Consider the following 10,766-nt stretch of genomic DNA (forward strand, 5'->3'; position numbering starts at 1 on the left):
ATATGATTGCCCACGTCAATTTTCCAGCTCCAAACCCAAGTCGGCGATCATTGATAGCACACAATCCGCGAGGCTTGCGCCGGTGTGGTTTTCTATGGGCTCAAATGCTATAAATCGTTCAACGACTTTTCCATCAGTGCTTACAAATCAAAAAACAAAAGGTCAGTTGATCAACATGGGATATATCGGGCGTTGAATCCACAATTGCGGAAAAATATTTGGCCTGCTGGAGTTCTGCAGCTATAACTCTTCGAATTTTTCCCCCCATCAAATCGATAATCTCTTCACAAATTGTTGAGCTTAGATAAGAGGTGTTTCCCCTACCCTTTTGACCATATTTCTCGATATGCTGGGCTAAAAACGGATCGTATTGGGCCATTAGCTCGAGAATACCCAAATAGTTACCGTTGTGTTCAGAGCCCAATAATTCATCTCTGCCACGAAATGCCAATCCACGCTAGGCCAGAAATTTAATCACTGATACAACTCGTCGCAGGACCTCCTTCCAATAATGACATTCTGACTTGAACTGCTGAACAAGAGCAGAATCGACAGTCCCAGTTCCCCTTGACCGATACATTAAAGCCACCATACTGTTCCGATGGTCCGGGCTTTTCTCGTGCTCTCCAACACGCTCTGGGCGCTTCCAGTCGCAGAATCCACCGACAAACGCATTATTTTTCGTTAGAAATAATTTGCAGGCAAAACAAAAAACGCGTCCATTTGATGGAGAGTAAATCAGCCATTCACGAGCCACCTCTTCCCCGTTGGGCAAACGACATAAAAACAGTTAATTAGAAAGTGATCTTAACTTTCTATTGATTTCCCGAACAGATGCAGCATATGTCTTGCTTCTATTCTGACAAGCTGTCGGACCCTTCTGAAGCAAACAACACATTAAATGTTCACTAATCTTCTCACCCCACTCCCCAGGATCGCTGATATATTGTTTGTGATTGTCGTCATGCTGCTCATCACCGTTTTTCTCCACGGTTGGGCTTGGCGGTTGCTCTTGCTGCAGTAACCCCCCGAACGTGGCGACAGTTAGCTCGCCTGCTGATGAGCAGCCACTTTTATCCAAATGCTGCTGCTGTCCATTCATGGCAGTTGCTGTTAACGTTAGCTCATTTTCAGTAGACCTAACGTTGCTAGCTTCATCACAGTTGCTAACGCTTGGCGGTAGTAGCGCTTCTTGTTCATCCTTATCCGGAGTTTGAGTTTCTTTCTTTTTAAAAAAGCTATCAAATTTTGGGATCTTTTGCAACTCGGACGCCTGTCTTTCAACTTTTTCCTGTTTTGTTTTTCTTTTAAGGAACCCACTAGCATAACGCCTCTTCTCCATTTTTGTTTTTTGTATAGCCTACAATGACGTAGCTACGTACTTGAACGTGAATCATGATTGTCAAGAGCAAATCTATTGGCCCATGATGCAATTTATTTTAATTTTTTAATGATTTTTGTTTTTGTTTGTATGTGTAGCCTATAACATTTAATTGTACATTGGTGCTAATGAATCCATATTTGAAATAATACAGGAATATTTTTGGCATACAATTGGAAAAAAATGTTTTGCCACCATGATTGAGAATTCTAGTGAAATCATGTCTTATATAAACCCTGGTAATCGACATTATCTCTTGTAATGATTATTTATAGAAGGGGTAATCATTGGGCGGATTTCAGAGGACGTAATTTCGCTAATCTTGGGGGCCCCCAGAAGGGCGGGGCCCTGGGGCCTGGGCTCCGTCGGCCCGTGCATTAATCCGTCCATGGGAGGAGAGATGCTGGGTATATTGGGAGAAGGATGCTGAATATGGCGCTGCCAGGAAGAGGAAAAGAGGAAGGCCAAAGAGGTGGTTTATGGATGTGGTGAGCGAGAACATGCAGGCAGCTGGTGTGACTGAGGAAGATGCAGAGGACAGGAAGAGATGGAAATTAATGATCAACTGTGGCGACCCCTAACAAGAACAGCCGAAAGTACTAGTAGTAGTAGTAGTAGTATGCAGGCAGCCTTAGCACCAGTAGGTCTAATGTACTGCAATTAAGACTGAACATGGAATTAACTTTAAGAATTGCAGAATCTTCTGTCTTGTCCCGTCTATACCTCTACTGAAGCCATCATATTTTTAGATCTGATTTTGCACTTTACCTGTATGGTCATATAAATAAATGTCACTCCTGTGACGATATAGTTAGAGGACAGATAGCATTTTTATTCCATCCCCTTTTCATCCCAGTTTGGCTTATCCAATTTGCTGTTGTCCCAATCCCATGAGGAGGGTGCAGACCAGTGCTGAGGCTACCCACCCATAGTTGTACTCACTCCCAACCGTTTGTAAAACTCACTAATTGCAATGGTGAGCTAAATCACCGCTGCCACCCAGGATCGTTGCCAGTTTGGGCGTCCTGTTACGCCTGGCTAAATCAGAGGCTACACCAGGAATTGAACTGTGAGTCTTGAAGTTTGGACACCAGCAGATTTTATGCTGCACCACCCAGGCACCACGCCAGCCACTATTACACAGCACATCTGACAGACTTGGACAAAAACATTTATAGCTCAACCCTCCCTAGAGCTAATTCAACTAAACTGAATTCCTCTTGACAAAATCCAAATGCTTTGCCATTGTTTTCTGTTGGGTATGGCCCTTACCAGTAATAGCATGTGTTAATAGGACTGATTCCCAGAAAGGGCTTTAACACTAGCTGTCTGAGAAGACCATGCTTAAGCGTTTTGAGAACTGGTCCTATACCACCCATAGTGTTGTAGATGTGATGAGCGCAATATATCTCTTAATGTATGTTACACCAACAGGCTCCACCTGATGGCAGGAAGGATACCTGTTGGGTCAGACCGAGCTGTCGTTGCCCTGGAAATGGAGACCACATTTGTTCAGAACCTGAAGTATGCTTCAGATGTCCTCTCAAAGGTACGATCTTTTCCTACGCACTAACAGTGGGAATGCCAAGGTTTGACCAGTGCCCTGAACACAAACACGACAGTGCAGTCCCCTCATGGTGCCTTCACATGCCAGAGGAGTAAATCGCCCTCTCTGTCAACCTGACCACTTGTCAGCAAGCTGATTGGACAAAGATGACACCCGCTGGTCTGTCATTGGTTTTTGCTCCTGGTTTCAGCTGAACAAAAATGGCAGACATGCTTGTAAAGAATGTCTTTCGCCGAGTGTCCAGGTGGCGTGGCAGTCTATTCTGTTGCCTACCAACGCAGGGTTTGCTGGTTCGAATCCCCATGTTACCTCCGGCTTGGTAGGGCGTCCCTACAGACACAGTTGGCCGTGTCTGCGGGTGGGAAGCCGGATGTGGGTATGTGTCCTAGTCGCTGCACTAGCGCCTCCTCTAGTCGGTTGGGGTGCCTGTTCGGGGGGAGAACTGGGGTGGGGGGTAGTGTGATCCTCCCACGTGCTACGTCCCCCTGGTGAAACTCCTCACTGTCAGGTGAAAAGAAGCAGCTGGTGACTCCACATGTATTGAAGGAAGCATGTGGTAGTCTGCAGCCCTCCCTGGATCGGCAGAGGGGGTGGAGCAGAGACCGGGGTGGCTCAGAAGTGGGGAAGAGTGGGGTAAGTGGCCAGGTACAATTGATGAGAAAAAAGTGAAAAAAAAAAGTTTTCCGTCTATATAGTCTACCAAAATAGTTTTCAGTATTTATTTTAGCCAAGAAGTAGACCATTCAGTCACTGAATCTTGCTTCCTTTCAGGTCTGCAATCCCTAGTTTAAACTTTTCTTCATCTGCCCTATCTGGTCGACTGCTACTCAGAGATGTTCATTTCTCATCTGTGTGACGTTGAGAAAGTCTCACCTCTGTGATGCCTGCTCCGGTGGCATGTGAACACACCGTCGTGCCCCACCAAATACCATGGACTCACATAGACTCATGTCCACCCTGCCAACATGGAAGCTTGTGAGCATGACCAGCCTGGTGGGAAGCAGGAAACCAATTTCAACAAGGTCCCAAAGGACTGACTACGAGAACAACCCGAGTCTCGTTTGTACAATTGAATGGCTGATTATGGCTTGAGCTGTGCCCCCATTTGCATAAAGTTAACTGAACTTCCGCTGTTATCCCACCCCTTTGTCCAAGCCACAAGCTTGGTTCACATCTCAAGATATTCCATGGAATATGGACATGATGGAATATCTTGGAATATCCCAATACAAACCCAGTGGAGGTGAAACTTGTGTTGTAAATGCTGTTGGATGGAGCTCGGCTGTTAGTCAGTCAGTAGGGCACAAACCTCTCAAGTACTCTAGAGAAAGACTAAAAAACACGTCACCTAAGGTTGTCTGTATTGACACAAATATTCATAGAGTTGGAACAAATATGTCGATTCATCCTTAAAATAATCTTCTGTATAATCAATTTCTCAGTTTCAATTACCTAGATACTTAATCAAGATACCTTTCTTCTGCTTTAAACATTTCTTTCCTCTGAGTCCAAGTAATCGACAGTTTCCTCCTAAAGTAAAGTGAATTTCATTGATTGTTTTTTTTAATAAATAAAAGCTTAGTAACAATATTTTTCTTTAGATTTCTTTCAATTCAATTAAATGTAAACGGATTTTTGAATAATAATCAACATATTCAACAATGGGTGGCATGGTGGCACAGTGGTTAGTGCAGTCGCCTCACAGCCAGAAGGTCTTGGGTTGGACCCCGGGGTAGTCCAACCTCTGGGGTTGCCCGGGTCGTCCTCTGTGTGGAGCAGGGGTGCCCAACCTTTTTTGAACCAAGATCTACTTTTACATTTGTCAGCCAGCCGAGATCTACCAGCCCAAATATGGAACCACATTACTGTAATACCCATTCAATACACACGACAAACAGAAAATAGTACAGCCACTATACTGTATAGTTATCTGTTAAAAAAGCAGAAATAAATGTCATTCTCTACCTTAGTGGGACCGTTTGCACTGGGAGGAGGAGGATAGTTTCTCATAGTCAGGGTTGTAGCAGCTGGTTGCAAGCCTTAGGCAGGCCAGAAGGCAGTCATCTGTCATTGTGGCTCTGTACTTCCAACTTGATGATCTTCATGTGAGAAAAAGCAGATTCACATAGGTAGGTTGATCCAAAAAGTGCTGCGAAGTTCATGGCACATCTCCTGAGGATGGGGTACTTTTCCTGCAGCAGTAGCTCCCAGAAAGCTCCCTTCACCCCTTGTGTTGCCCTGGATTTAATCTCAATGTCAGTTTGAAGTGTGAGGATCTCATTCTCCACAGCAGGGCTGTCCATGTGAAACAGTGATGCCACTTTGGAGGCAACGTCATCCACATCAATACTTCCAAATGGAAAACACAGACAGCTGGCAACAGGTCCAATGGATGTAAAGTCAGTAAAGCGCCTATCAATCTCTGACAAGATGCTCTGAACTTGCTCCTCATAATGTGCATTACCAAGCTGTGCTGTGTCGTTACCCTGACGTTTAAGTTCTGCCTGCATGTGAGCAGTTTCGCAGGTCACTGCATTGCAGCCTACTTGACAGCAGTCGGAGCTTGCTTTTAAACGCGTTCACTGAGCTGATCATGTTTATTACGCATGTATCCTTTCCCTGTAGTTCTAAATTCAGCTCATTCAACATGCTGGTGAGATCGGTTAGGAATGCCAAATCCAAAAGCCACTTGTTGTCCTCTAGCTGTGTATATTTAGTGAGCTTGAGAAAATCTCTGATTTCAAGCAACAACTCACTGAATCTCTCCACAAAATGTGCCTCTGCTCAGCCACCTTACATCCGTATGCAGCAACAGATGTGTGTGTTCTGCCGAGAACTCAATCTTCATAGCAATATCCATTACTTCTTTCATGTTTAAGATCTCCCCACACAGCGCTTAATGGTGAATTATGCAATGATAATTAAAGAAGTCGGGGAAAGAATCACTTTGCTTGCACAATCCAACGAACCCATTAGTAAGGCCTACCATAGCAGGTGCGCCATCAGTTGTAATGCAGATGAGTTTAAAAGGGGCCAATTTCTTCTGGTTAACGAATTCCATGGATCCTTGAAAAATATCTTCGCCTCTAGTCTGTCCTTTAAGTGGCAAAATAGTGAGCAGCTCTTCTTCTGCGCTCATAATGTCGTCAAAGGCCATTCTAATAAAAATGCAGAACTGCGCCACATCCGCCATATTGGTTGACTCGTCGGACTGGAGGGGAAAACACTCACATGCCTCAGCGTCCTTCTTCAGTTGCTCATGAAGACTCCCGGCCATTTCCTCACAGCGCCGTGTGACAGTATTCCGCGGTAGTTGAACGTCTTTAATGGCATTCACAATGTCCGTTTTGTTCTTGAAATCACCGAAGAGTGCAGCCGCAGCCACAGCAAACGCCTCTTCCACAGTTTAGCAAGAACATGACTGACGCGATGCGACGCTGTCGTTGCAGCCTCCCCCTCGGCGCTGGGTCTCGTAAAAGTGCGTTGCTAGCTGAGACTTCAACTCCTGCAGTTTCTGGTTGGTAGAGCTGTTTTCACCGTGAAATCTGTATCACGGCTTTTGGGCACCGTTTTAAAATGGCGCTCCCAATGACCCTTCTTCGGTATTGACCCTTTGCACGTGACGTCACGTCCCACTCGCGGGGAATATGAACGCCATGACGGACGGCAGTAAGTGATAGACCGGGAAATTCAAAAGCGAACAACAAAAACAAACAAAATATTGCGACGGATGAGTAGCTATTATAGTTTAAATTTAAGTGATGGCTACCAATAGTCAGAGTAATGTTGTGGAGTTGTCCTGTGAAGTGAGTCACCTTGTAGGACGGCACAAAGAGCAATATGTGGAGAAGCTAGCGATAGCAGGGTTAGCTACCGACCCGTGCCTTCTTCCTACCGATGTGTTCACGGATCAAGCAAAATCGTCCAGTCTGCCCGAGTTCAATCCACACGATCTGTACCACTATGTTACTGTAAACTACTAATAAGACACGTTAGTCCCTAACTAACGGGTCTGACCCTTTAGCCGAGCGGTTAGTGATGTCGCCTTGTGGTGCAGTACACCTCGTAACGAATCCCGCACCGGGCAAGAAAATAACCGGTTACATTGGTGGCAGCGGTGGGATCCGGAAGTGTGCAGATCCTCAGAAGTCTCTTCGGAGCGCGGGAATAACAAAGCGCGAGGGCGCGCTTCCGGGGAGGGTGACGACTGTAAACTACTAATAAGACACGTTAGTCCCTAGTTAACGGGTCTGACCCTTTAGCCGAGCGGTTAGTGATATCGCCTTGTGGCGCAGTACACCCCATATCGAATCCCGCACCGGGCAAGAAAATAACCGGTTACATTACCAACGGAGTGTCCCCATACACAGGTGCTGATCTAAAAGCATACAAACGTCTGGATGCTTACCCGTTCTATGTAGCTCTGGGGTGCCCAATCAGTCGATCGCGATCGACCAGTCGATTGCGGGCTGATTGCCAGTCGATCGCGAGATGATTTTGAAGAATTGAGTTAGATTTTGAAAAAAAAATCGGCAGTCCCTTGTGTTCACACCTTGATTGACATCGAATCTGACCAACCATGAAGAGGCAAGGTCAGCGCTGGTCCTGTATTAGTCAGATTCAACATCAATCAAGCTATTATTGGTCTCTCACTCGCGAGCTCTGACGTAACTTAGCGTCAAAGTGGAGAGACGAGAGCCGCGGCTAATGGTAACGAGACCGACTTCTCTTTAACTTTATTGTGTGTGTTCAGCGACAAACAACAAAAGTGGCAGAAGCCAACGATCGAAACCTTATCATTTCCACAGTGAATGGGAGGAAGCTTATTTTTTCGTTTACTCAAACGCAAAATCCATCTGTCTGATCTGCACCGCGATTCTGTAACCCAACCAGCTACAGGAAGGAATCACCGGGTCGGTCGAACCAATAAACACAAGGATCACTGATCCAAGGTATTTTTTGGACTCTCCTCATCAGGGTAAGACATCAGATTATCATGAAAGACAGGTAAACCAAATAGACACTAGCAAAGACAGTGTGCTTTCATAAGCTACATGGTTCTTTACACAATGTAACACAATGATGGAAGACAGTTTACAGGTCATGTTGATCCGCTACTTACTCAGTGAGCAGGAAAACAACAGGGGCACATGGAAGAATCAGTCGTGTCCCTAAAACCACATCATAGAACAAGTCACATGATGAAGCTGCTGTTTGGAATTTGCAGACATGTGTTTCCTGCTGTCATAGAAATGAAATTGCATTGTAAAATTCCTGACTCTCGCTCCTGCCGTTGCTGGTTTGATTTTAATTGTCTGAAAACTGCTTCGTACACCTATCCTTTAAGTGAGAACCCCAAACTGAGGAAACCTGGGCTGGGTTAAACTGGGCTGGGTTTGGCTGAGCTGGGTTAGACTGGGCTCGGTTAGGCTGGGCTGGTTTAGGTTGAGCTGGGTTAGACTGGGCTGGGTTAGACTGGTCTGGGTTAAGCTGGGCTCGGTTAGACTTGGATGGGTTAGGTTGGGCTGGGTTAGACTGGGCAGGGTTAGACTGGGCTGGGTTAGACTGGGCAGGGTTAGACTGGGCAGGGTTAGACTGGGCTGGGTTAGGCTGGGTTAGGCTGGGCTGGGTTAGACTGGGCTGGGTTAGACTGGGCTGGGCTTTTCCTCCCATTATCTTATTTGTCTCAGGCATAAGCCCCCAAAGGTAACGGGAACAAAGAAATTAACGTTTATTTCGGGAAGGTTTGGTTTTGAATCAGGCCTGTGGGTCTTGTATTTTTTGTGGTTATATTTCTGAGCATGCAGTAGTATATTTCAAATATTCTTTCAATATTGGTTTATATTTACTTTTTATTCAATTACAGCGGCTTCAATACTGGAGAGGGTTGGGAAGCAGAAGATCAAGTTGCAAATGGTGGGTACTTGGTAAGGACACATTTAAAAATGAAAAAGAAGGAGGCCAGTTACTCAGAAATATTGACATGATTTGTGTGTGTCAGGATGTTTTTCACTGGCAGATAATGGATGGAAACCTGACGCAGAACATACACACCTTCTTTCCTCTCATTGGTGAGTGAGCCTTTTGTCTGTGTGTCTGTGTAAAGCGATAGAAAGTGTAACTTAAACATGTGTATGGGTGGGTAGCTTGTAATACTGAGAGCCCGGTAGAAAAGTTTGCGATGTAGGGCATCCGGGTAGTGTAGCGGTCTATTCCGTTGCCTACCAACATAGGGAACCCAGTTCGAATCCCCGTGTTACCTTCGCTTTGGTCGGGCGTCCCTACAGACACAATTGGCCGTGTCTGCAGGTGGGAAGCCGGATGTGGGTATGTGTCCTGGTCACTGCACTGGCGCCTCCTCTGATCGGTCAGGGCGCCTGTTTGGGGAACGCGGGGGGGGGGGGATTGCGTCCCCGCGCTACGCCCCCCTGGTGAAACTCCTCACTGTCAGGTGAAAAGAAGTGGCTGGTGACTTCACATGTATTGGAGGAGACGTGGTAGTCTGCAGCCCTCCCCAGATCGGCAGAGGGGGTGGACAGCTCGGAAGGGTGGGGTAATTGGCCAAGTGCAACTGGGGAAAATCCAAAAAAAAAAAATGTTTCAGGTGTTTATGACTGCTTATGAGGAAGTAGTGAGGAAGTAAAGCGCTGAATACAGAGATGGCATCCAGTGCTTTACCTGTGCCCCCGTCCATAGGGTTAGTGGTTGTGTCAGGAAGGGCACCTGACATAACATTTTGCCAAATCAATGTGCGAACTGACAAGACCGCAGTCATTGCTGTGCCCTCACAGGGTACTGATGGGAACTATCAAATCCGCTGTGGCGACTTCTAGGAAACAGGGAACAAGCCAAAAGAAGAAGATGAGGATGTAGTGTGTTTTCATATGGCTGGCTAGTGCCACTAGGAGGTGCCATGCAGTTTGCTGGAAGAGTGATGCGTAACATCACATAGACTCAATGCTGAGAAACTCCACCGGTGTCACTCTTCAGTACAGAAGAGACAAAACGCGTAAAGTCCAAATCAGCGTCCACAGACCAGATGGTGGAAGGCAGCCAGTATGAATCAGACCACCAGTGTCCTTTAACAAACACCTGATGTGATGACCTGCCGTCCCAGTGCTCCCAGTGCTCCCAGTCTTACTGGCCGTGTGCTGAGCCCACGTGACGTCAGAGCGTTTACACAAGACATGCGGAAAATTTCACTGAATGGATAAAAGAGTTTAAATGGTGGAATTCTTGAAATCATTGATGATGAGGGACCTCTGGATAAAAATTGACTTTCACAGATGGATGTTGTGGTTGTATGACCTCTTTTTTTCCAATCATTCATATGAATTGTTAGTTGATCCTAACTGTATTATTTTTTTTAAAACAGGACACAAAACACAAACAGCAACAACAGGGCAGCACATTGGTAACAATGTTTAAGGACCGAAATAAATGGGGAAAAAAAATTACAGAATAAAAAAAACATATCCATAGTACCTGAGAGTAAGAGACAGACATTCCCAAGGGAAAAACAAATAATAGTGGACTGAAAAGAAAGAAAAAAACAACAACAAAACAAAACTATACATTGTATGTACAACCATCCATTTCTACTAACTTCCAAAGCGGGCCTGCTCCAGGTCTGATGTTACTGGGTGTGGAGGGGTACAGGGAGGGGGAGATCCCTTCTTTTAAGGTAGTCTCTTATGGACACAGCTATGCCTGACCATGCCTGCACAGTGGCAGTCTTGGCTCTATTGAGTCGTGCTGTTGTACACTCAAGAGACACTATGCTCTGGTTGGACGCCATCCAGAACTTAATTAAAGGAA

This window comes from Lampris incognitus, chromosome 3, assembly GCF_029633865.1.
Source record: "Lampris incognitus isolate fLamInc1 chromosome 3, fLamInc1.hap2, whole genome shotgun sequence".
Classification (NCBI taxonomy): domain Eukaryota; kingdom Metazoa; phylum Chordata; class Actinopteri; order Lampriformes; family Lampridae; genus Lampris; species Lampris incognitus.